General features: G+C 41.0%; 1 protein-coding gene across 5 annotated transcripts in view; it reads left to right on the forward strand.

Moving 5' to 3' along the window:
• The window catches only part of LINGO2 (leucine rich repeat and Ig domain containing 2), a 3,618,115-nt gene that overhangs the window by 37,832 nt on the left and 3,552,584 nt on the right, over positions 1–27,699 (forward strand). The window lies entirely within an intron of this gene.

Here is a 27,699-nt window from a genome sequence, read left to right on the forward strand (position 1 = left end):
AGTTCCAAAGATCTCCCAGTTTTCCAAATGAGTTGTGTGTACTCCAGATTTTATGTACACTAGCCAAAAGCAGGAGATCATACGAGAGGGGAAGTGAAATCTTGGAAATGTCTCCTACACGGTTCCATATAGAGGTCCAGTAAGAGGACAAAATGGGACAGAAAAAGAACATTTGAAAAAATGTGCCCTGATCGGTATGGCATCACCAGCAAATGTCATGAGGCGAAGTTTGTGTTTATACAAGTGGACAGGGGTATAAAAAAGTCTCTTGTAGGAGAAAAAATAGGTTTGAGTAAGACTGGCTGTGTGAGCCGTGGAGTGTATTTTACCCTAAAGGTTATCCCATATTGTATTTGGCAGTGCTACACCAATAGCTGCTTCCCACATTGTCTCTGTGTGTGTTTTATCCCCATTTGGACAAGACATTCTCAAAAACTTATATAAATATGCAGCTTTATATATAGAGGGAAATTATTTATTAAAACATCTTGAATCAATGTACAAAGAAAATGATATTGGGATTGAATACAAGATGTAAGATTGACTGTAGATGATGAGAGATCAGAAAAAGGAATGGAAGAGTCTAAATGGTTTATTTGGGAGATAAGTAAAATGCCTTTGTTCATCTAAGTCTTCCAGCAGAAAGTTTTACCTTCTTTCTTGAGTAATGTTTTTATGCCAGATAGGACTATTAAGGACTTGATTGATAGGACTAAGATGTGAGGTAAAGCATGGTCGCAGTATAGTGCAGGCATGATATACAGTGCTGGGTAACCACAATTTGGGGGGTTGGACATAAAAGGAATATGATTGTGAAAAAAGGGTGCAAGAAAAGCTTGTTCCGGACTCACAACTTCTGGGGTACGTTATTGGATAATTACATGTAGTGCTGTTTTTGCTTGATACCAAAGGCATTATGGTAATTGAGAAAGGCTGGAAAATTACCCCCACTAAAAGATTTAGGAATTTTAATTTGGAGAGAGATTTGAGAAGGTTTAATTTGCCATAACAAATTGGACAAAATTGTGTCTATAAAATAAATCTTGTTGTAATTTAATGCTGTCAAGAGTTCTGCAAGTTGGAGCGGTTGATCTAAAGGTAAGATAGCAATTGTTGGCGATTTTCTAGATTTGAGATGGAAGAAATAATTATTGAGTGAGTCTTCTGATGTAATATGTTCTGGAGTATATAACTCCTCTTAATAGGAAGCAAAACATATGCCATATCTGCATCCTTGAAGTGTTTTACACCATGATTGTCTATGAAGGATTTTAAAGTTGTTTATTTCCTTCTATGTTTTAAGTGACAAGCTAAGAGAGAACCTGTCTTGTTTTTGCCTCTATAGTACCTGGCATTAACTGGCTGATACCAAGGCTTCACGATGGGCCTGACTATTTGTTTTTAGAATAGTAATTATGTTTGAGGGATTTGATACATGTAAGAATGTCATAAGGCCTTTGTTATGTGGATTTCATTTGGGAATATGTAATAAATATATATATATTATATAATTATAATAAATCCTCTGGAGGCCGCCTTAAGTGCATCCCATACTGCGTGGAATGGCATTTGATTGGTATAGTTTATTTGAAAGTATTCTTCAATGAAAGCAGTATTTGATAAGAAGAAAGGAGCATCAGAGATTACATTATTATTAAACCTCCAACATTGTTTTTTATGTATACTTATAAGGATGTCTAAGTCTGTGATCACCGGTGCATGGTCTAATATGAGGATAGATTTGATTTCGGAATTAACCATATACTGCAGAAAATCTTTACTAAGGAAGATGTATACTATTATAGATTGACGATGGTGAGTGGGAGAAGAAAAGGAATATTCAATTATATCAGGGTTGAAAATTCTCCAGGAATCTGATAGAGAATGATAGTAAATGAGATTTTTTAATGCTTTGTGAGAAGCATGGGGAATAAAATGTGATATGGAACATCTTTCCAAAAAGGAACCACATTTTTTATTACAATCGCCTCCCAAAATGAGGTTATCCGAAAGCATAGTTAGAGATGGTGTGTGAAAGATTCTACCAAAAATTTAGGTCTGGGTGTGTTGTGTCTTATATATTCAGAACCAAGAGAATCGCATTATCAATTGTAATTGAAGCAAGAGACCAGCAAACTTCTTTATCTTGGTGTTGTAAGATTTTGGTGAGTTTGAGGGATTTGTGACATAAAATAGCAACTCTGTTTTTATTTGTAGTAGAACGAGAGAAAAAATATCGCCTACCCATTATTTTTTACGCTTAAGAGCTTCTGCATCTGTAAGATGAGTCTCTTGCAGAAGGGCTAGATGACATTTTAATATAGTTAAGTGAGATAAAACACTTTGACACTTAATAGGGCATAAGCCCCTCAACAACCAATGTAGCTGTTCTAAGTTGCACAATGACAAATGTTATAATTTAATTGCTGTATTAGGATTCATATAAGCCATACCAATATAGTGAGAGCAAAAAATAAGAGAAGATGAAAAGAAGTAATAGAAATGAAGGAACTAGAGTACTTGAATGCTGAGAAGGAAAAGAAGATAAGCAAAGGAACTCCAAGGTCTGAAGGGCAGCAGAGCACCTGATAGAGACATGCGTAAGCAACTTCTGTGTCTAGAACAAAACAGCAGAATATTAAAAACTGATAATATGGAAATAGCACGAGGGGTCCACAGAAGGTGTTGTATCTGTTAAACTAAGAGAACCACAATCAATATATAATATTTATGCACCTAAGTAGGGCAGGCTAGAATGGAAAAATAAAAGGTTAACATTAGAGCCCTAAAATGGTCATCCTTTAAGTGATGGGGAGGACCCTAGGTCCATTGCCTCCGTGTTTTATGTTGGCTGATGAAAGTTTTCAGGTGTGCAGGTTCCTCAAAAGAATAGGTTTTATCCTTGGACATTATTTTAAAGAGGCCTGGATGAAGTAGTACGTATCTAATATTTCCTTCTAGTGGCTGTAGCAGGAGAAAAATATTGTGTAAAGAGCACCTTGTGGCATGACCAGTTAAGAGGGCTTGCCTTTTTGGACTGGGTGCAATGTTCATCAAATCAGTGAATTGTAGAAAAAGGATGTTAATTCCTCTGGGTTTAGCTTGAGAGCCAATATGAGATTGTGGACCTATACGATGTGCACATGGAATAAAAAGAAGTAAAGCAGGGGTAAATGTAGAATTGAAGAAATAGCGGTTTGCAAGAATGCCCTCATATTTGGGCCTTCCAAACTCTCTGGGATACCAAAAAGTTGAAGATTGCTTCTCCTATTTCTATTATACACATTTTCAGTGACTATTTGAAGTTGTACTATGTCCGTTGATATTTTGGAGATATCATGGTTGGAGTCTTCGAGATTGCAAACTCTTTGCTCCAGAGTTAAAATATGCTGTTTGTGCATTAACCACTTCTCTATATGTTGTAAAGGTGCATAAGTGTCCTTCATAAATGGTTTTAAGGCTCCTAATCCCTCCGTCACATCATCCAAGGTCAAGTGTGTAGATGATTTTGATCGAGATTCAAGGTCTTTTTTTGGCCTTTTGACTGAGGCGGTCTTAAACTGTTTTTTTGCAATAGCCCCAGTGGCAAGGGAGGACGGAGAGCGGTCTATTAAGAATTCCAAATCATTTTCCATGGTGACGGTTTGTGGCAAACACAGTTTTGTTGGGTATGTGCATAATACCCAAAGGGAGCTATTAGACTTGGAGGGAGGAGATGGCTGGTTGCTGCTTTTTAGCTTGTGAACTCTCCCAATGTAAAACCAAATTCGCCAAAATTATGGAAAAAAAGCAGCACTGGCATGTCTGTAATAAAAAGGCTGTAAGAAGAAGCAACGATTCTTGTGCAAAAGTATTTGGCAGATTAATTTTTAATGTACATGTCACAATTGCTGCCTTAGTGAAGAGAAAACAAGGAATAGAATGTTTTGTAGAAACACAAAGAAAAAAATATTCTCAAGTCAAATTATTGCTGGAAATGTTTCAAAAGAAATGCAAGTATAAACTAGAAACCATTTAAATAATTGTATCTGGAGTGAGGGTTCATCAAATGGTAAGACAATTTACCTCAGTCATGTATGGAGATTCAAGATGGCAGCCTCATGACAGTTAGAATTCTACTTACATTGTAAATGGATTACTGCAGCATCAAGCAACACCAAATGGCCATTATTCTGAAGCCACAATGTTCTGACACAAACCCCACCCATGGGTTCGACTACATTGGTTGTTGGACGCACTTCTTGCCATTTGCACACCAGAGCCGCATGGAGCTCCACTGCGCAGTGGCCTTCTTGTGTGGTGTCTAATCACACCCGCGCATGTTAGTGTTAAAAGTGGGGTTTGAATATCAATGAACATCCAACATGTGACTGCTACCTTGTCTATTATTATGAAAAAACTGTATCCATCATACTTTTACTTCTACCCTTCCACATACCTATCCAGCCCTACTAATGGAATGGAGTGATCTAGCATAATTTTTGCTGCTGACAGAAGCAGTAAGCTTAATGCAGCAATTATTCCATCATATGAGACTGCAACCAGATCAACCATATCTTGCATCACTGTGCTTCCTGGATTGAGATAAAGGAGTATTAGTTCTACTTATCATTGAGGTTTTGCAGATAACCTCCTTTCCTGCTATTTTACGTACAATGAGAGGGCCAACCAATTGATTAGCAGCACAATTCTCTCAACATCACTTGCAAGGTCCTCAGCATCATTGAAATCTCGTAATATTGTAATTCTGCCCCCTTCAGAGAACATGTAGAACATGCCCCCTAGCGCATGCATTAACCTATATATAGCTCTATGTAGCCTATCATGGACAGGTTCTTTAGACTCTGACTGCCAAGGGATAAAGCACATTAGGCAGCTCAGGTATGTGTGCTACTGCACTATTCAGAAAGCCCAGAACTAATGCAGCTTGTAAGTCCTGAGTCTAGGACACTGGCAGCTATGCGTTTTCAGTATTGTTTAAAATCATGAGTGGATGGAAACCAGGTATAATTAATGGTTCATCCTGTTTGTGCCAACATGTTTCAGCACATGCTTGTGCCAAAAAATGGTCAGAGGCATTCATCAGGGGTTCAAGGATCCCTATAGTTTGTATGTACAGTACACACAAACATGAGAAAAGGAAAGTAACAATCCTACCTCCACACTAAAGTCACTCGTAAAACATCCACATTAGTGCCAGTTGCATAATCTGAAAGGCAAATAACATATCAACATATCTGATGATTATGTTGAAAATATGACTATTGTATGTTTATTTCTTGTAGCACACAGTGGTGAAGAAGGTGTGACACAACCCTGCAAAGATAAAGATAAACACACATGCTTAGTGATAGGTGACCTTACTCATACAGATCAAGAAATATCCTACTCTGGGTTTTTCAGGTCTCATGGTTTCGTCAGAGTGGGGTACCCGCAGTAGTCACACACTTTATAGGAGACTAGGAAGCAATACTTAATTGTCACTATGAAAATGCTTCCACAAAAATGTGTCATGGGGAAAAAAAGGGATTTAGATTGCCACTAAATGCACTCAAATCACTGAGGTAGATAAGAAACCAAAGATAAGATTTAACTCACACATATCATACACTGGGTTGTATTCAAAGACAGCCTGCACTGGAGCTGTTTAAACATTGATGCCATTCTGTGAAGATTCCTGCCTCATTTTTTGAGCCCCTCCATATGAGACGTGACGAAACTTACAAAACAGTACTGTGACAATAAGCACACGGAAGTGACTTGTGATGGAATATTGAGAAACTAAAGCCTAGTAATTAGTATATGACCTGAGCTCTCCTGGCTAAGAACAATGATGGATAAATAGACTAGGTACACACACATCAGGCTGAATGATGAGATACCATTGGCCACCTTAAACAAACTCCAGAACTGAATTCATAAAAATTGATTCAGTTTGAAGACAACTTCACCAAAAATATGAAACACCAATTGTCAGAAATCTAACTGGTATACCTGTCCTTGTGCTTTGGTCCCATCAATTGAGATTAGGTTCCCAATTTTTCCCCCCTAATACCTTTTTGTGTATGAGACACCTGCAATGGACACACCCAAACAGATATCTAGATTGATATTTGACTCTATCATTGAATGTGATGTGTACTGCATACATCAAATACCATACTGGTTAGCCACTGTCTTAAGACAGGAGTGAGACCTTGATTCATTGTATTGAGGTCAGCTGGTAGTACAGAGTAATTTTAGGTTAAATCTTGCCAGTACTCTCCTTGATGCAGTAAGTGAAAGGCTTCTTCGAATTTTTAATGCACAGATTTGAGACTTGAGAAGCATGTGTCCAGCTTACACATATGACCCAGGCTTGCCTCTTCTAGAACTTCTACATAAAAGTTTACCACGTAAAGTACCTTGGGTGGTTAGAGACATGCTTGTATGTGTGCCCCACTAGCTAGTGACACATCCAACACAAGGATCTACTGCTTTTTCCTGCAAAAGTGGTCCCAATGTGAGAGACATATTGGTTAGAGCAGCACTACCTACTTCCACAATCCCAGTGATTGAATAACAATGGGTTTAACCTACTATCAGAGGGCATTTCAAGTGTGGACAATGTGCAGCCTGCACGTTCTGCTATGAAACCACGGTCTTCACCCATGGGAATGTGTCACACAACTTGAATGGTTTTCCCAACTGTATTTCACAAAATGTTATCTGTGCATTATGGTGCCCTTGTTCAAAGGTCTACACAGGACAGACCACTCAAAAGGTCAAAGCACAAATCCTTCAACACAAGAGCAGGATCAACTGGAAGACCATTAGAGCACTGTTAGTGAGCCACTACATGGAACTAGGTCACACAGCAAATCAAACCTACAGGTAAGTCATCGAAACCCTCAGACCAGAACCACAGGGAGGAGACCAGACTAACAAACAATTGGAACACAAATGCCAATGGATGCAGAAAGTCAACTTCACAGTGAATGGACTTAATACCCAGGATGAATGGGGACACTTTGTAACACATGCTAGGATGAGGTTGTCCTTGTCCTCCCCCAAGCGTTCTTCCTGTTTCCCAAACAGAGGTTCTAGGTGATCAATGTTTCTCCTGTCTCTAATACTCATTACCATATATTGATGCACATTTTACATTCATGACATTCTTATTCCTCTTTCTAGACAATGTTGGAGAACCCTCAGAGTTCTTTCTGTTTCCTCCACTCTGGTTCTATGTGATCAATGTTTCTCTTGTCTGTAATACTCATTATCATGTATTGATGCATGTTTTACATTCATGACATTCTTATTCCTCCTTCTAGGCAGTGTCAGGAACCCTTTTGGTCCACCTCTAACAGTTAATTCATTACTCCCTCTTTTACCTGCTCCTTCGTGTAAAAGCTCACAACTCCTATTTGTAGTGCAGTTACACTTTTCACCAGTTGAACACTACCTGATAGGACTTTTTCTACCACTACACCTGGCTTAATAGTAGACATGTACCCTTGCGCCCATGGTTCATCTTACATTAAATTTGTACTAGAATGCTCCTGTCATTTGGGACATGTGCTTGCTTTCATGTGAATCAGGTTACTCCATGACTCCGGTTAGATGCGCCCTATTAACTCACTGGGGGTGCGTGTGTCCTAGGTCTTGATACATCACATGCAGTGGTCTCTGCAATTTTCAGTTTTATTTTTTTTGTATTTTCAGGTATGCACACTCCCTGATAGGATACATTGGATAAGAGGTAGGCTCTCTAGTTACTTGTGTTTGTTTAAGGATTTGTCTCTTCTTGAGTGCTTCAATTGAGTTGGGACAGCAGACTCATCTTTTTGGGGAGCTGGCATTAGGGGAGTTTTTGGGACCCCCACAGTGTTATGGTGTTCTTTCACTGCTCTGGATTCTTCTAAATATCTGTTTGGTATTTTACCATTGAGCCAATGGAAGCTTACATTGTGACCTTGCCACATAGTGGATATTTAAACTTTGTGGTTTTCAGACTAGCGGTTTTGTCCCACCCCAGCCATATACATTGCATAGTGGTGCACAGTATGATTTGTAATTATGGTTCAGACGGGCAGTGGCCTAGTAATTTTCTTGTTGTTTTCATTGTACGAGCTCATGCTTCGCTGACGCACAGAACCACATAACATGAGTGGTCTAGTGTTCCCATGTTGCTCGTACTTGCGAGCTAACACTGCACTGACTAAGAGTCCTTGTGCCCCCACGTTTAGGCCACACAAATAGGTCTAGTAGCCTAGCATACAAGACAACTGTGCCTCTTTGAAAATGCCCGCTTCCAGCCTCGCTTTGTCAAATGTTCAGTGCGGACCAGACCATGCACTAAGGATTCAGCAATCTTGCCATGTTCTGAAGGTATGAACTGAAGGACTATGCAAAGCATTGCCACAGTAGAGGAGTCATTTTGTTACTTAATCGCTGGACCTGGGTTTTGGAAAGTACATTTACCTGAAATGTTTTGTGTCTTTGCATGTTGTTCACAGTACGCAGTGATTTTTTCCCACTACTTGATAAGACAGTTTAGGTTCTTTAGGTTGGTTCACCATGCATATGAGCTGTGCAATATTACACATGACATACATTTATCACTTACTGCATGGTTTCATTGTTTGTCTCCATGTTTACCACACAGACCTGACTTTCAGTCTTGTTGTCTATTTTTAATGATCTGATCAGGTCTAACAAACTCCCCCATGGGCTGCATGTTACATAGCCCTAAGTGTATTTGTTTTTTGAGGGTCTGCATTCATGACTCTGCATTTGTGTATGTCTGTGCACATGCATCTTTCAGGCACTTTAAGAGCCTGGCTGCTCTGTACTTGTGAGTGCATCTTTACTGCATGTTTGAGTCATTGCTGTATTTCTGACATCTTGACCAAGCATAGAATGTTTTTATTTAGACTTTTCTCTATGTGTATGACTCCTCGCTTTGCAATTTACACCCTGAGACTGCTTCAAACTAGCACTATCCTCAGCATGTCTCACTTTTGGAAATGTTGTTGGGGATTCATCCCCTCTATTAATTGCATGGGTCTTTTCTTTTTCTGCCCCCTTCATTTAGAAAGTGGCAACTATTATTCTAAGATTAGAACTTGAGCCAGATTGATTTGGTTAGGTAAGATATATCTATCTGCCTTTTGTCATCAACTAGTCAGTAATGTTTTCCTCAGAGTCCAGACTGACTATCCATGGATCTTACTCTGTGGGTTGCTACCAGTTATTTGTCCTGATGAAGACCCAGGATGATTGGTCTTAATAGGGGTCAAAACGTTGACGGACTTTCAAACTCAAATGCTTCAGTCTTACATTCCCTGGGTATTGGCCTCTTATACATATTGTAAATATTTACTGTTTTTGTACTTCTTCTATTATTTTGTGTGGTTCACTGATTTTCACTTTCACCGTGCCAACACATGGAACACCTTTGATTGACTACAGTATGGTGATCAGTCTCTTAAACTCATTGTTTCAAATACAAAACAGAACATCCTCAATTTTGTGGGTTTTATTTGTCCTTGATTGTCAAAATTCACAGATTACTATTTTGTTTCTATGTTGTGTTGGACCCCATCACATGCTAAGTAGTAGCAAAATAATTCTTGGCAGAAGCTTTTTTATACATACTTTATTGCCCTTGTTTTAGTGAATACAGGGTGCCCCATTTTATTGATGCAACCTGACCATTTTTTGCACAAGCAAGGGAAGAAATGTGGCCCAAACAGGATGAACCGGATATTCTACTAGGCTAGCATCCACCCATGATTTTAAAAATCACCAAAGGTACCTATTAATAAAGGAAATCCCTTGGGTTTACCATAAGGTATCTTTAGATATTTCAATCTGGATCCCTCCTTTATAAAGTATCTTCTATTTAGAACTTTCTCAAGCTGAAGTTGAGTCTGCCCTGGTGGTACATCTTACCAGAGTGACACTAGCAAGTCTATGCTAAAGCATGTAATGCTCAACTCATTATCTAAAGTCATCCTCCCTTGTGTGTTTTTGAGGGAAGACTCTCACCATCGCTTCATGTGTGGTTACCTATTCAAATATTGAATGGTTACTTGAAAGGATAAAACTTGTACAGCTGAAATAATGAAATACTGTAAGAAAAGGGGTTGTTGGTTGAATGGGTTTTTGAGCCCTGGTCAAGCTCAACCATAATCCTTCAGTCAGGGTAAGGCACAAAGCATCCCCAAATTAACCTATGCTCAGCCCCCTGGTAGCTAGGCACAAAGCAGTTAGGCTTAACTTGGAGATAATGTGTAAGGTCTTTGTGCAACACTTCAAACAGTATCACAGTGAAAACGCACTTTGAAATAAGCCAAACACAGAGTTAGAAAAATAGATTTTAGTTTCCAATTAGTAGAACCAGAGATATTCCATTATAAAGTTTTGAAAGATAATAGTGCCAAAAAGTGTAAAGCATCAACTGTGGATATCTGGTCGCGCACGACTGGGACAAAGTCGCAAGGACAGGCCAACCACAAAGAAGTGCAGGTCGGTTACAGGGATCTACTTAGGCCCTCTGGACAAAAGTGCCTTCACACCTGGTATGCAGGATGTTGTGGGGATCTGCGTCAAAGGTAAGTCTCACAGCCAAAGCAATGTGTTCCTAAATGTGACGAGGTTATGATATGAGGTGTTGTTGCATCGATATTGAGGATGTCGTCGACAGGGCTTGCGATGCAACGCTTGGTGTTGGTGATGCGACACGGAGTTGAGAAAATGTGTCAGTTTCTAAGAGCTTTGTGGCTGCAATGTGAAAGTCCAGCGCCATCATTGAGGCTGCCGTCAGCAAGAGACGTGAGGTCTTTGTGCCAGGGAAGCATTGCGCAGCTGTGGTTTTGAAGGTCATGTGGATTGCGGCTGTGATGCAGTCTTTTTGATGGATCCATTCCATGCAGCGGCAGTGATGCATCTATTCGGCTTGGGCGGGCATCGTGCAGCAGAGGAGATGTGTCAGGTCTGCTGGATCCACAGACTAGCACAGGACCTTAGGCCCACTTCAAAGGTACAAGACTGGGGTGGCATCACTTGGCAGGGAAGATTCACCAATGGCAAAGTCCAGGTGCAGAGGTAAGATTGTTGGAAGCCTGTTGTGTCCCTGAGGCTTCAGATCAGGAGGGCAGCCACCTAACTCTGGGAGTCACTCTGGGTTGTGGGTTCAAGAGATGCAGCTCCAGTTATTCTCACCCCGGAAAGAGGCAGCAGGTCAGCACAGCAAAGCAGGAGTCCAGCAGAGTTACGTCCAGTAGAGTATCAGTCTTTCAGCAGCACAGCCGCCCTTCTTCCTGGCATCCACAAGTCCAAAAGTGTACTGAAGTGGTGGTGTCTGAGGTCCATCTTTTATACCCGGGTGCCCTGGTTCTGGAAGTTGGGAGAAGCTTCTAGGCAGTGACTTTGAAATGCAAGGTATTCCCTGCCTCCACTGCCCTGGCTCCAAGCTGGCTGAAGTGGCAATGCAGGTTTGTTAGGCCTTTTGTGTGTGGGCAGGGAACAGCCTATTCAGTTGTAAATGAGGCTGTGTCCAGCTCTTTCCTCCCATCCTTCCAGTAATGGCCCATCAAGTCCCAGCTAAGCTCCCATTGTGTAGGGCTGTCTAAGAGGAATACTCAAATACATACTGCCAACTACACCCAGTCATGTGACCAAAGTCAGTCTGCAGGCACCAAGGGACATATTCACAAGCCCCATGCGCCACTAGTGTGTTACTTTTTTGACACTCCAGCAGTTCAGAGTGCAGACCTACATCTATGAGCCACTTTGCGAGGATTTTCATGACCTCAAAGATATGGAGTGCGGCAAGGCAGCGCAAGTCGCTGTGTTCCCTTACTATGCATCTGTGGGACACTCCATGGGTGCTGTGGTGGGTTTTCCTACTCAACACCCCAGGCTATGCAGACCTGGGAATGTGCCAAAACCATATGCCTCCCCAGGGGAGGCATAACAAGTAGAAATATGTTTATTTCTCTTTGTTTTTTCCTTTTTCTATGTGTGTTGTTTTTCCCTCTTTCCTTGATGCAAGGGTGCCTGCATTTTTGCTAGGAGGCCAAAAGGGCGCCAGCACAGGAGGAGAGAATACCATTAATCTTATTAAAAAAAGTTTCTTTAATGTGAAAGTTATGTCAGCATATAAAGAAACAGAAATATATCAATGAATCTGAAGGGGTTTCTGACAATGGGGTGACCAAGTTGATTCTCAATGTTCTTATGGAACTTGGTCAAGAAATAGATAGTCGGTGACATAGGATAATCTGCTTTCAAAAGTCTTTTTTCCTATTTATCCACTAAACCTATTTCTTTCCAGTTGCTTAGCTTATGATGAAATTCCACGGTATATATTCCTGTTGTGTCTTTTCCAATTTTGTATAATGTTGTTTCATAATTAATTGTCTCTTGGCCTTCAAGATATAGGCCCTTATTATGACTGCAATGGCCTTCTGCTGTGGCTACCAGAAGACCGCCAGTACTGGTGGTCTTCCGACCACCGTATTATGACTGCCACCAGATATCCGCACCGCCGGCGGTCGGATATCTGGCGGCATTCATCACAGCGGTCGGCGGCGCTTAGGCGGTTCCACTGCTGGCACCGCCACTCCAGCAAAAGACCGCCCACAGAATTGCAACCAGTAATTCTGTATGGTGGTCTTCTGGTGCCTTGGCGATGCCAGCACTGGGAGTGCCGGGTCCCATCCCCTTTACGGAGGAGCACCTTGTTGTATGAGTGTTCTCCACAAGGGGAGGAGGAGATTGGGGTGTGAATGGGTGTGTGTATGCGTGCCATGAAAGTGGGGGGGAAGGGGAGTGTCTGTGCGAGCGTGCTTGTGTGCCTGTGTGTAAATGTGGCGATGGTGATGCGTGTGTGTATGCATGGGATAGGGGGTGGGTGTGTGTGCATGGGTGAATGTGTAAGGGGTAGCGGGGGTGTGAGTGAGTGCGTGCAGGTGCGTGTATCTATGTATGTAGTTGAAGGGATCGGTCAGGGGATTGTTAGTGTATGCGTGTGTGATGTGTAAGGGTATGTATGCGTGTCTATGGGGTAAATGTGAGTGCATGTGTGAGTGGGGGTGTGTCTGTGTGTGAGTGTTTGTGACTGTGTCTGTGTGGGTGTATGCATGCATATGTGGAGGTGCTTGGGGCGGTATGTCATCTGGATACCTTACTGCCAGCATTTTGTGGCAATGAGACTGTCAGGAAAATGCTGGCAGTGTCCTGAGTCACATTTACCTCAGTGGTTATCCTACTCCCGTCGGACCTGCAGGTGGAAACCTCCAGCTCGGCAGGCCACAGTAAAGTGGCTGGACGAGCTGGGACGCATCGGTTTGGCAGTGGTTGTAATATGGCGTTCTGCACCACTGGTCCTGCAGGGGTTTGACCGCCACATCGACCGCCAGGGTCATAATGAGGTCAGATTTTTTTTTTCTTTTTTACCAATTCATTCAGTCCTTCTACCATAATCTCTTGAAAAAGGTAGATTTTATTACCTGCTGGCAATTGTGGGCGAAAGGTTGGTTTACGTTTACATATACTGCTCATTGTTTCATGGGCAGAAATTCCCATAATCTCACAACAGTCCATATCAGACAATTCTTCAATGGCATGATTTGTACTCATTACTAGATTCATTCTCCAATAGTAGTAAAGTCTTAAAGTCTTAAAATGATGAATATTGTTCATAGTCCGAGTGGAAATATCAGAACATTCCTGAACATTGTACTTATTTCTCATTTATGCTAAATAATGTTTTAGTTTTAGTTTTCCTGAAAGCTTATCTAAGTCAATTCTTGCAGTAATCAGATTTATTTCTGTGTCTGGACAAAATGTCAAACCCTTGTTCAATAAACTCAGATATTTTTATTGTAATCTCTTTGATGATAAATTATTACAGGGTATTCTCTTCAATCATGTTATTTATTGCTTCTTTCCTCTTCCTCATGTTTTTGTTGTGCCTTCCCTTGGATCTCCTATTTTTGTGCATTTTGATTTGTTTTGTTTAAAAATTCCCTTCTTTGTTGTCTTGTACTTATTTCGTATAATCTAATTTACCTGGAAAAATCCAACTTCAAAGTTGTAAGGAATGCACCTTCATCCTGTAAATTGACGTCTGAGCTCTCCTGATTGGGATGTCTATAATATGCATGCTATGCAAGGAATCACATCTTTTGGCAAATGTTTAAATCCTCCTGTTGCATAATCCACACTGTCTCCATTAAATTGTATTGCCTTTCTTGCTTTTAACTTCAATTCACATTTCTCTAATTTATTTTCTATAGTTGTAAATGCACCCCTTACCTCCCTTATACTCTTGCTTTTTCTAATGTATCTCCAATTTCTTTGATCTTTTATAATGGTGTTATCAAGTTACATTCAACATGTTTTTTAAGAGTCCTCTTAAATTCAAACGAATATTCTGTTGTGTCTAATTGCCACTGCTTCAGGTAATCCTCATCCAGATCATTTAATATGGGCAATACCAAAATCCTGAGTCCTCTGAAAACCTGTTTACAATCTCTACATTTCTTCAGGGTTGTCATTTCCCATCATTTATTAATTTCAGTCACAAATGCCTGCTCCAATTCCTGTATTATTTGTAGTGGTGTCTTGTCGTCTACTTGTTGTGTACTTAACTGATTTGCTGTCAAAAATCATATATATATATATATATATATATATATATATATATATATATATATATATATATATATATATATATTCACATAACATATGATAATTGTAATTAGATGATAACACAAGGCATATGCATCATCGAAAGTTCTATCATCAGATAATCCTGTCATACTGCTGTCTTAATGCAATACACCTTGCATTTTTGTCTAGCTGTCATGTGGTATAGGTAGCATAGTTATAGGCAACACTTTATTTTAGTTATTCGTTAACTTTGTTACTCCATACAAATGTTTTCCTCCATCAGCCAAAAGAGTCATATTTTCTATTTTTCATAGCAATAACCTATGTTTCTTTGACACTGTTTTGAAACACACAACTTGTACTTTGCAGAAAAATAGATTATTAAGGTGGTTGTTCCATATCATCATTAGTTTTCCATCATATTCTGTGGAAATAACTAATGGTTTGAAGAGCTCTGCCAGTTGTGGTATAAGCCTCGAGTATGTGTTTGCTGAACCTTTTCTGAGCTTACATTTGTATGCACCGTGGTCAGGAGTGCAGTTTGACAAATGGTAATTGAGGAGTTCAGTGGAGCTGAAATGCTCCTTGCACCTACTTAGAAACTCTGCGCAGAGAAGGGGAAAGGATGCTTGTTTGAACAGGAAGACTCCAGCAAAGAAGTGAACTTATGTGAAGAACAAATGAATGTTCCATAATGGATTTTTCTGCAGAAATCACTCAACCTTGTATGATACATTGATCCATTGAGCTTTCTGTGTTGTTTTTGCTTGTTCATATGATGTACAAAATTCATATCACCCAACAGCATTCTGTAGATTTTTAGAGTGCTGGTCTCAAGTTGCCAGCTGTAACAGAGACAACAATTATAGGTTACAATCAGACCTTTCATATATACTGCTCACTATGTGTGTTTTAATGTTTCCTCATTCTTTTATTCTATTTTATGTCATTGAGAACTGTAGTTGAGTGTTTTAAACACATCAGCTTGTTTTATTGTGCTATGTGTTGTTGAAGTCAAGAGTAGTCCATTTTGTTTTGGAAACCATTTATAAGGCATAAATGAGAATGAAAAATATTACAGTCATTGTTGGGCATATAATTTGTATATTTTTGTGACTTACATAGTGTGAACAGATACAAAGCAATGCAATCCCCTGTCGGTTTTTTACTTTTAGTGGTTCAAGCAAAAAGGGAGAGCGGACAGAGAGTGGATGTATCAAGGTGTATAATGCTTTGCGAGGCTTAGAGGGAGGTTTGGAGTGGTGGGAGGGGGGAAAGTTGCAGGTGGTAGAGATAGTGGAATGTGATAGGCTGGAATTGGGAACACTTCAGGCATTTTCCGGCAATATATTGGTTGCTCAAAGGTAAGTGTTTACAACACCTTGAGGAAATTAACATAAAGTGCTCAGCAGAGAAATTAGATGGCTGTGCCTCAGATGGCTAACGTTGTTTTTTTACAGTGGTCCTGCACCAAACTATGAATTTACAGACTCATCTCTTGTTGGTTTCACCCAACTTAACAGTATTGAAGAAATTATCACCACTGAGATAGGTAAAATCAGATATCTGCTGTTAGTTAAAAGAAACAGCTTATAAACATATAAAAGGTAAGCAATCTTAGCTTAATATTGGATATAAGGAAGCAGCTGAGAGGGCCCAGAAGCTCAAGCTACGGTTCTCTACTGCCTTTTAGTTCATTCCTATACATTTCATTCACTGGTTCTGTGCTCTGGAATACCAATGCCAGAGTGGCTGGAAATGTCAGTTGTTTTTCTTGTTGAATTGTTTGTATTTAGTTTGTTTATATTTGCTGTGCTAAGGTGTTTAAGCATTTTCTTAGAAGATACATCATCAAAAAAAACAGTACACATCTGTCAGCTATATGAAACTCTTAAATAATTAAATATTCTATGTGCAAGAAACTGAGGCCTTCATTATGACCCTGGCGGTCTCTAGACTGCCCGGGACACTGTCGCGGTTAGACGGCCGGAGGTCCAACAGCAACATTACGACCTCGGCAACACCACCACGGTCGGACTGCCGGCCCGCCTCTTTTTGGTCGCCCGACGGCTTGGCATTGCCAGTGGTCCCAATCTGTTGCAAGCAGTGCTGCCCTGGGGATTCCAACCCCTCTCTCTGCCGTTGTTCACATGGTGGTTTCACCGCCATGTAAAGGCTGGCAGAGATGTCATGCACTTGCATGGGCAGTGCGGGGGTCCCTCTGGCCAGCCCTATTGCGCAAATCACTGTCTGATTTGCAGACAGTGATTTGCGCAATGAATGCTGGTGCACCCGACGCACAAAAGCAGTGTACCTGGCTGTATAATGAGCCAATGTCAATGTTGTGCGATTCCCAATGGGCCTGCGGGTGAAAACTGTGTTTCCCCTGCTGACCCAGCAGGTAACTCATAATAGGGCCCACGGGAAGGAGACCGTACTGGTGGTCTCCTGACCCTGGGAGTTTGGCAGTCAGCCTGTTCCGCCCACCAAACTCATAATTAGTGCCTGTGCGGCTTATTTGCGAGCCCCTTGTGCCACCGTTGCATAATTTTTTTATGCATCGGTGGTACAAAGCAGCCCCCCACAGTGCACCACACTTACAAACTGACACAATGGGATCATTGCGCCAGTTTGTATAGCCTTGCACCACATTATACCTGCACCAGGTATGATGCATGCAAGGTAGGCATTCCCCCATTAGAAGCCACGCAGAACTGGCACAGTGAAATCTACAAGATTTTACTACATCGCGTTGTGCCTTCACAGCGTTACATTTTTAATGTCTGCTCAGAGCAGGCGTTAAACTGATGCAAGGCTTTTTTGAATGGGGGCTCATAGCATTGCTGGAGTAGCGTCATGTTTTTATTCTAGTCTAGCAATGCGTTATTTTAGCACCACAGATGCGTCATAATTTCTGACGCATCTGTAGACACTGTGCACCATGGAGCTCTGTACAATATATACAGCACAGCCATGGCGTTGTTAAGGGGAGAGCAGGGAAGTGCAAGAAATCTGACATATCAATGTTGATGCATCAGATTCTTGTAAATAAGCCCCCGAGTTCATACCCATCCTTGCTTGCAGGACAGGTAAAGGACCCAGAAACACAGGAGTGAAATCAACAACAAGCAATATATGTAGATTTTTGAAAGCATCATCTTCTATATTCATAACTGTCTATATACACTTTACACAGCAGCAAGACAGAACTGACACACACAAATACTCTCTTGCCCTTGCTAAGTTATCACCATGTAATTTCCCAAAATAACTGTTGCACAGTAAATTTTGTAACAACATACAACAATCAATTTGACCAGGAATAAGTTAGTGCATGGAAATTTCAATAAAAATAAAGAGAGGTCAGATCATCCTGAAAGCCTACAAATATGCTTCAACCACCACGGCATCCATTCCCCAATGGGATTAAACAATACAATTAATATTGGATCCATTTGTGAGGACAGTCATTCTTCAGGTGTGATGATTGGGTCCATGGAGGACTATCATTTAAGCACCTCCCTAAATACCACAGACACACTTCACTGAGGCTTCAACACCAGGCAACTTGCAAGGGTCACTATTCCAACAGAGCCTGCTTCTTTCTGTAATGCTTGACCATTTGTAACCACTATACGATATCACAAATTGTGAAAACGTGCCACATACATTTCAGGTCAGAGAATCCCCCCAGTATTATAAAGGAGCAAACCAGCTTTCATAGAGCAAAATTACCATAGAATGGTGAGTGTATAAATAGCAAATCAAAATCACCACTACATGGAACTGTAATAAGATGATCCCATATGCAGTCTATGAGCCATGACCAGAGAAAGCATGTTTTGCTGACCCGATTCAAGCTTTATCCAGGGTCATGTACATTGTAATGACAGTGAGAATGTTGTGGCATTCTGACTCAGAACCCCAAACCGTTCATCCTGACAAGATTGCTGAAAACATAACATTGGACCTAGAATTTGATTGATGTGAATTTTTATGGTTTGCACTGTGATTTTTCAAAGCAATAGAACATTCAACATTTTGTCAAATAATAGAATCCCTTTCCTATGGTATGTTGGGGGTTTGCCAAAAGATGAGCAGAAATTACCATTAGCAGTCTCGACATCTAAGCTGTAGAAGAAATTATAAATGCTTATGTTGGAATATATATAGTTGCTGGTATGATTTATGTTATGCGTAATACTGGTGTACTTGAGCTTTTAACTGTTAGGAGAGGGATCAGGGACCGAAAGTACTTTTCTACATACATACATATATCCATTATTTCCAGTTCCAGATAAGAACGTACTATAATTTTTGCAGAACACCAGTCCACCATCCTACACTGACCTAGTGTGTCCGGGTATAACCAGTTACTGATGTAAATACTAGAAATCTACTGTAGAGTCAAAGAAAACCTGATTTGTGCAAGATACATGTACACCCACCTCACAGACACCAGCTGAAAGCAAACACCAACTGCAACATGGAGTACAGCAGTTAGTTTAAGCAAGATAAGTCAGCGTGACCTTACACAGATGTTCTGAAAGGTCATCATATTTATCATTTCATGTCATTACTTTGAAAAAGAGCGAGAGATTGAGGCCTCAACGTCATCATATATATAAAGGGATTATTCAGAGAAGCACTTAATTGGGAAAAGTGGCTTAGAGCAGTGGATGAGACTTAATCAATAGGCAAGATAAGATTTGTTGAAGACTTTAGCACAAGCTGAAAACAGCTTGTGGAAATGATGCGTATCAGTTAAAGCACTGAGCAAGAATTTTGTTATATTTCACCTCCATGCCCAAAGAGAACACATGCCTCTCAAACTGACAACAAAGTGGAGGGAAGTATCTCAGCAAATCTATGATTTGCATACATTTCCATGTGCTCTCCTTCTTCATTTTGTGAATAAATGCAACTGTGTAAATCAAGGCAAACCATAGACAGCATATTCTATTCCTAGATGTATGTTTTTTTTTTATGAGCCCCTCTGTCAGTCTCTAAGAAATATCAATAAATCAGCCACCTAACCATTGTTTTAAAAACAGGGGGGTTATTTACAAGGAGCTTGCGCTGCAGTTGCATCATTTTGTTTGATGCAGTGGCGGCACTGTGCTAGCTACATATTTATAAAGTGATGCACTTGGCCAAATATGTCACTTGTCCTGGCCTTGCCTCACAAAAAAACCTGCCGGGGATGTGCTGTGTCACATTACATTTAAAGTATGCAGAGTGGGTATTAGTTCCATTGGAAAAAGTCTCTTACAAGTGACGCAGTGGTGTTTTAAACATTTTCCTCCATTGATGCATCTGTAAAATGCATCACGCATAGCCTGCAATGCGTCAGAATTCCTATGCCACCAAAACCTAGGTGTAAGGACTGATGCAGTGGCTTTAAAATGGGAATCTGACTATTTGAATTAATTTCACATCCTGCAAGATGTTGGTTTCACACCTCCCCACATGTTGTAGAAGGTCTACACATGTCCCAATCATGTTGTAGGAACCCTTGACCAACCTAGGAACCATGGCACCTATAATTCCATCATCAGCTGCAGCAAGGCTATGTGACGTGTACTTTTTGCATGGGACATGCCAGGCTTGTCACTTCTCCATGTAGGAAAGGAACTCTAAGTCCAGGTCTGCATACGGCAAAGGACAACAGGTAAGTACACACATAAGGTAGGTAAAACATGTATTGCCACTTCGTATTCCAACATAAATTTGTATTCCCTTACATTACACTGTCACTCACTATGTCACACATACTCAGGTCTCTACATACACATCAGTAGACTATGCCCACTGTAATGTCACTAATAGTCATACTTCATACCCTACCCCTTACTTCCAGGACCAATGTAAAGGTGTAGAAAGTGATATTCCACCATTTTACAGTCTTTTACATTGGTCCTCGCATATTAGGCTCCATACCCCAAACTGAACAGATGCATAACCTCAGGTTTTTGACACATTGCTGAAGTTGCATCAGTTCTGACACCAACTTCAACAATGCATCATTTTTTGAGTGGGTGTCTTACGGCATCCTTCCCTTGGATGTGTCAGTAATTCTGACGCATCCTGTTACTCTACTCCATATTGTAAATGCGATGCACTCATGGGGTCGGAAACTTTTTTTCCACTGTGCAAGTATTTCTGACGCATCCCTGCCACAATGCAGTGATGCATCAGGTCTTGTAAATGAGGCCCATAGATCATGAGGTGGGAACTTGTTGGCAAGGAGAACATTTTCATTGTATTTAAGATTTGGACGGTGGAAAGAGGTAACACTTCAGTAGATCTTGTACACATGATGGTGCAAGGGTAAAATCGAGATGGATGTGGTTACTGCATCTTTACACTGAGTGAGAAAGCACAAAAACAGTGCATGGGACGTGAGGTGTATTCCCTCAAGTACACAGAATTGTAGCATCTCTGCCTACACTGCTGCAGTGATTAGAAGCTCAATTGATTATAATGGATATTATGGAACACCAGTGATGTACAAGGTAAAATGCAAACACATTATGTCAGACTATCTTCAGCGAAAATAGCACCTGACAAAAAAAAATTGTCCTTAATATTGTTTAACCCCTTCGCTGCCAGGCCTTTTCTCCCTCAGGTGCCAGCCCTTTTTTTGGCAGTTTGGAGCAATTCGTGCTTAGGCCCTCATACCTTTTTGTCCACATAAGCTACCCATGCCAAATTTGCATCCTTTTTTTCTAACATCCTAGGGATTCTAAAGGTACCCAGAGTTTGTGGGTTCCCCTGAAGGAAATCAAGAAATTAGCCAAAATACAGCGAAAATGTTGTGTTTTAAACAAATGGGAAAAAAGGGCTGCAGAAGAAGGCTTGTGGTTTTTCCCTGAAAATGGCATCAACAAAGGGTTTGCAGTGCTAAAATCACCAGCTTCCCAGCTTTCAGGAACAGGCAGACTGGAATCAGAAAACCACTTATTTCAACTCAATTTTTGCATTTTACTGGGACATACCCCATTTTTACTATTTTTTGTCCTTTTTGCCTCCTTCCAGTTAGTGACAGAAATGGGTGTGAAACCAATAATAGATTCTGGAAAGCAAAACATTTCTGAAAAGTAGACAAAATTCTGAATTCATCAGGGTGTCATTTTTGTAGATCCTACAAGGTTTTCCTACAGAAAATAACAGCTGAAATAAAAAAACTATTGAAATTGAGGTGAAAAAAACATCCATTATTCTCCAGGTTTTACTTTGTAACTTTTTCCTTCTATGCCAGATTTTTTAAAGCAATATACCGTTACATCTGCTGGACTCTTCTGGTTGCGGGGATATATAGGGCTTGTAGGTTCATCAAGAACCCTAGATACCCAGAGCCTATAAATGAGCTGCACCTTGCAATGGGTTTTCATTCTATACGGGGTATACAGCTAATTCATTTGCTGAAATATAAAGAGTGAAAAATAGGTATCAAGAAAATCTTTGTATTTCCAAAATGGGCACAAGATAATGTGTTGAGAAGCAGTGGTTAGTTGCACATCTCTGAGTTCCGGGGTGCCCATACTAGCATGTGCATTACAGGGCATTTCTCAAATAAACGTCTTTTTTACACACAGTCTTACATTTGGAAGGACAAAATGTAGAGAAAGACAAGAGGCAATAACACTTGTTCTGCTATTCCGTGTTCCCCCAAGTCTCCCGTTAAAAATGGTACCTCACTTGCGTGGGTAGGCCTACTGCTGGCAACAGGAAACGCAACATGGATACATCACATTTTTACACTGAAATCTGACGTGTTTTTTGCAAAGTGCCTAGCTGAAGATTTTAGCCTCTAGCTCAGCCGGCACCTAGGGAAACCTACAAAACCTGAGCATTTTTTAGACCTAGACACCTGGGGAAATCCAGTATGGTGTGACTTGTGGGGCTCTCACCAGGTTCTGTTACCCAGAATCCTTTGCAAACCTCAAAATATGGCAAGAAGAACGCCTTTTTTCACATTTCGGTGATAGAAAGTTCTGGAATCTGGAGGAACCACAAATTTCCTTCCACCCAGCATTCCCCCAAGTCTCCCGATAACAATGGTACCTCACTTGTGTCGATAAGCCTAGTGCTCACGACAGGAAACGCCCCAAAATGCAACATGGACACATCAAATGTTTACATTGAAAACTGACGTGTTTTTTTCAAAAGTGCCTAGCTGTGGATTTTAGTCTCTAGCTCAGCCTGTACCTAGGGAAACCTACCAAACCAGTGCATTTCTGAAAACTAGACACCTAGAGGAGCCCAGGATGGGGTGACCTGTGGGGCTCTCACCAGGTTCTGTTACCCAGAATCCTTTGCAAACCTCAAAATTTGTCCAAAAAAACACTTTCTCCTCACATTTCGGTGACAGAAAGTTCTGGAATCTGAGAGGAGCCACAAATGTCTTTTTACCCACCATTCCCCCAAGTCCCCTGATAAAAATGGTATCTCACTTGTGTGGGTAGGCCTAATACTTGCAACAGGAAATGCCCCAAAACACTATCTGAACACATCAAAATGATCAAATACAAAACTACCTGTTTTTGCGGGGGCACCTGCGTCTTTTGGTCATACAGGGAAACATACCAAACCCAGACATTTCTGAAAACTAAACACCCGAGGGAGTCCAGGGAGGTGTGACTTGCGTGGATCCCCCAGTTTTTTATTACCCAGAATCCACAGCAAACCTCAAATTTAGCTAAAAATTCACATTTTCCCCACATTTCTGTGTGGGATCACCGCACTGGTACGAATTTCCTACCACCCACGTTCCTCATAGTCTCCAGTTAAAAATGATACCTTACATGTGTAAGTGGGCCAAGTGCCTGTGACAAGGAAGAGCCAAACATATGTCGGAATTGAGGGGGAACCAAAGCAGGTCCAAAAGGGCAGTTTGAAAAATAAACATTTTTAGGCTGACCTGTGGGGCAGAATTTTTATCAGTATAGATGAGACAAGGCTAGGTGGTAGGAATATTGTGGATTCCTGCAGATTCTGGAAGGTTCCATCACAAAAATGTGGAAAAAATGTGTGATGTCCAACAAAGTTGGAGGTTTGCAGGGCATTGTGGGTAAGAAAATGGTGCGGGTGCATGTGAAGCACACCACCCTGGACTCACCCAGATGTTTAGTTTTCAGATGTGTCTAGGTCTTGTGGATTTTTCTACATGGCAGCGTCCCAAAGTCCAAAAAGTGCAGCCCTCACCTTTCCAAGTGGGACGATTTTGAGAGTTAGCCAAGCTTTCATGGCCCAAATGTAAAACCAAAACCCAAAATAATCAAATGTACTCTTTCTTGCCATCGGATAAGATGTTTTAGTGTGCGGGGGAGAGCTGAAAGACTGTTATCCCCTTCAGTTGGGGTGGGGGCATAACCATGCCCATAGTGGTTGGTAGCCACCACCACACTATTTTTGTTTTTTAAATTCCCTGGCATCTAGTAGACTTTCTGCTCCCCCCGGGGTGTGGATTGGGGGTAATTGCCGCATCTGCCCACTGGTGGGCAGAACAACTTTGGCCCCATTTATTTGGGGTGGGGGTATGGCCATACCCCACACTCTTATTTTGAAAAAATAATCTTCCCTGGTCTCTGGTGGGCTTTCTGCCCCCCCTTGGGGGTAGATGGGCCTTCCAGAAATAGGCTGATCTGCCCCCAAAGGGGGCAGATATGGCCAACAGTAATGTGCCCCATGGGGAGTGACCCTTGCCCATGGGGCTGCCACCCAAACAAAACACACACGTACACACACACCAATTGCTGGTGCCTAAGTGGTGTCTGCCCCCCCCCGGGGGCAGATCGGTCTAATAGAAATATGCCCAAAGGGAGCAGAAATGGCCTAAAATAAATTTGCCACCCCAGGGGAGCGACCCTTGCCTAAGGGGTCGCTCCCTGTGCGTGAAATTGGCACAAAAAAAACCCTGTTGCCTAGTGGTTTCTGCCCCAAAGGGGGGCAGATTGGCCTGATAAAAATAGGCCGATCTGCCCCCAAGGGGAGCAGAAATTGCCTAAAATAAATGTGTCCCCCAGTGGAACGACCCTTGCCTAAGGGGTCGCTCCCTGTGCGTGAAATTGATGCAAACAAATAAAAATCCCTGGTGTCTTGTGGTTTCTGCCCCCTTGGGGACAGATCGCCCTAATAAAATTTGGCTGATCTGCTCCCTACTGGAGCAGAAATGGCCTAAATACAATTTGCCCCCCAGGGGAGAGACCCTTGCCTAAGCGGTCGCTCCCCATATATAAATAAATATAGTAAAAAAAAATATATCCCTGGTGTCTCGGGGATTCTGCCCCCCCAGGGGGCAGATCGGCCTAATTATCATAGGCAAAAGCGTTTCTCCTCTGATCGGCGCTGGAAGCAGAGGGGTAGGCCTCTGATGAGGTCAGCGCGCAATCGCGCACTGACATCATCAGATGTCACAGGGAGGTCAGAGGGGTCAGGGGTGGAAGGGGAAGCAATTCCCCTTCCATCCCTGCCCAGGGGAGGGGGGTACTAGGCCTTCGGGGGGAGCGCTAGCGCTTCCCCTGAGGGCCGGTAGCTGGACGAGATGGTTACGTCTCTGGCACCTGAGCGCCACAGCAGCGGACATAACCACCTCGTCCAGTGCACCTGAGGGGTTAAAAAACATCACCACATTTGGTCTAGCTTTTCAATTACTAACTCTATTCAGGAGTGAAAAAACAAATGCATTTTATTATTTGAAATTACTTAAAATCATGACAGCTTAACAGATATTTGACACAAACTATGACCACGATCTGCATATAAAAGTGTTTCATCATAATAGAGGTGAAATGCTTTGTCATTTTTACTCTCAATCTCCTGTGTGTCATCAAGTTAGGTGAATATAAATGAATTCCTTCAAAGGCATGTTATGCAATTTAAAAACAGTGTTATAGGTAACATGTGATTATAAGTATTGTCGGTGTTCAAGGAATGCTTCAATGCATCCATAGAATTAGTAATACAGTCTTTTTTTTTTAAATAAAGGTTTCAATAATGTAATTTTTTTGCCTTAACCTCTAGACAGCAACATACAAGATGCAAAATGTATTCAATGCAAAAAGAAAGTCTATAGTGTTGGAGTTTGTTTGGATATTTTAACAATCTACTGCTAATCTCCTTAGTAGGGAAGATCATAAAGTGCGTTCTCATTATGTTGTGTCTACAACCCTTGCTTTTTGGCTGCTTAAATAATCGTGCATGCGAGAGGAAGCATATGAGTCACTAATCAAATATGAATGTCTACTCTGTGCAAATCTTTGAAGATCTACTATATAGGAGATGAGTAGTAGCTTATATCCTACAGTTGACCTGACAGCCAGCTGCCTTTATTTAGTCCTGAGCCTCAACTGCATCCACAACTAGATCTCATGTAGTGGTTGTAAGATACCTTGCCCAAGGATTGACCCAACATTATGTTTCTGAAAGACTTCTTATAGGGCACATTTTAAAGTGTCTTTTTGCATCCTTAAGAAGGTGGTTATAATTAATAAGGACAGTTTTCAAGCCAGGTCTTCATTTAATAGGCTGGATTCTAGACAGATATGATTTTATGTCTATACTAGAGTAATTGAAATATTCTCTTATGTGCCTTACATTGAAGATAATCTTGCTTAGGTGCACTTTTTGCTGGAAAAATATGCTGCACACATGGCAGTAAGGGAAAGAGGTTAGCTTTTATAACTTTTAATAGTGCCTCTGCAGGCAAGTTGTGTAAGTTTGTATTTAATCTGTACAAATCATAGGTTAAAGCTAATGCTGTGATGTTTATGTCTATAAATTGACATCAGGTTAAGCACTTGTCCAAGAGTTAGACTCCTAGGTTGTTGAAGGAGGAGCTATATCTCTATTTGGAATGGCTGAAATGATGCCGGCATTTTTTAGATTTATGTTTCGGTTTATAAAATACTATGATCATCACTTTGCCACTATTGACAGACAATTAATATTATTGATTCTTCATGTGCAGCTCTTGAAGAGGTCTTTGTAGCCCCATTTAAGTTTGATCTACTATGACTAGAACATCTGCATAATGAAGAATTTGGATCTTTTGGAGACAGGTTTGTTGAGGGAATGCTTTGACGCTTGTAAGTGCCGCTCCTATATCTGCTATGTACATGCTGAACAGCCAGTGTGCCAGTATGCATCAATATTTGAGTTCTCTATTGGAGTATAACCTTCCGGAGACTTTGTTCTGATTACCAATCTTAACCCTTACCCACGTGTCAGTATACATTGCTGTGATGACTTTCAGCAGTAACACAGGATTGCTCTATTTGATCAATTAGCTCAAACAGTTAACCCCATCAAATGCAGCACATTAATCTTCAAAACAGGCAAATAATTGAATACTGTACCGACAAGACTATTTAAGGCAAGGGAGTTATGCGTTGTGCTGCATTTAGGTATGAACCCTGTTGACAAAAATGAATTCTATTTTTTTCATGCCAATTCTTTTGATTCCTTAAATAAAATCCTGGATTACTCCTTTTCCTCTACAACAAAGGGGGCAATTAATCAATAGTTGGTGGGATCTGGCCTTTCTACTTTTTTATGTATGCAGTGCAAGATGTAGCCTTGCCATGCATATGGAACTTGTGCTTATTGGAATGATGCTTTATATAATGGAAATAACAAATGGGTCCAATATTCTATATCAGGGAGTGCAACATAACATAGGCCTGGCACAGTGCCACTTCTGATTAACGTGGTACCCATTTGGTACTGGAGAAAGTTATTGATTCATATTGGAATTGAACTTGTGATCATACTTGTGGGTTATGCTTTGTGATGCTGTATCCAGCGCATAATAGAGACTTTTAATATTATTTACCCACTTCATTAAGGCCCAGCTCATTTCCATTGCTGCAGTTGTAATCGTAACTTAACCTTTTATCAAGCAGTGCAAATTTTAATTTATCATTTTGTTATCATATCTTCAATAGTAAGAGCCATTGGATTCTGTTGTGGGACTATCAGCTTTTGAGTTGCTTCTGCTGTGACAGACTGCTTTTCAAGAGAAAGATAAAGCAG

Source organism: Pleurodeles waltl, chromosome 1_2 (genome assembly GCF_031143425.1).
Source record: "Pleurodeles waltl isolate 20211129_DDA chromosome 1_2, aPleWal1.hap1.20221129, whole genome shotgun sequence".
In the NCBI taxonomy this organism is placed as follows: Eukaryota; Metazoa; Chordata; class Amphibia; order Caudata; family Salamandridae; genus Pleurodeles; species Pleurodeles waltl.